Raw genomic sequence first — 421 nt, 5'->3', positions numbered from 1 at the left:
CGGTTTAGTTTGGGCATGGCTCGGGCACGTCCTTCTGCTGCTCGGGCAGAAATGCTGAGAGATTCAGCGCTCCTGGGAGCCGAGGTGGCAGCATAGAAGTTTTCTGGGTTAAAACAAGCAATGCAAAATGATGCCGGTGATACTGAAGCCTGGGGGGAAATGTGTGGACGAGCCGCCCCCATGCCCCAAATTCAAGGCTGGGATTTCTCAGTGTGTATTTTTTGCCCCACCCCCGTTGATTTCTCACTACAGGGAGGATGCTCGGACTCACAAAAGGAACGATCCTCCCGTGCAAGGGGGTCAGGCTGCAAAATGAGCAGCAGCTCAGGGGACATCGCTGCTGACCGGACGGCAGCCCCCAGGTGGGGAAATCACTCTGGGTCTCCCAAAGCCATCCTTGGGTCCCCCAAACCTGCTCACC

This window comes from Apaloderma vittatum, unplaced genomic scaffold (assembly GCF_000703405.1).
Source record: "Apaloderma vittatum isolate BGI_N311 unplaced genomic scaffold, ASM70340v1 scaffold16009, whole genome shotgun sequence".
Taxonomy (NCBI): Eukaryota; Metazoa; Chordata; class Aves; order Trogoniformes; family Trogonidae; genus Apaloderma; species Apaloderma vittatum.
Note: the sequence above shows the minus strand (reverse complement) of the source record.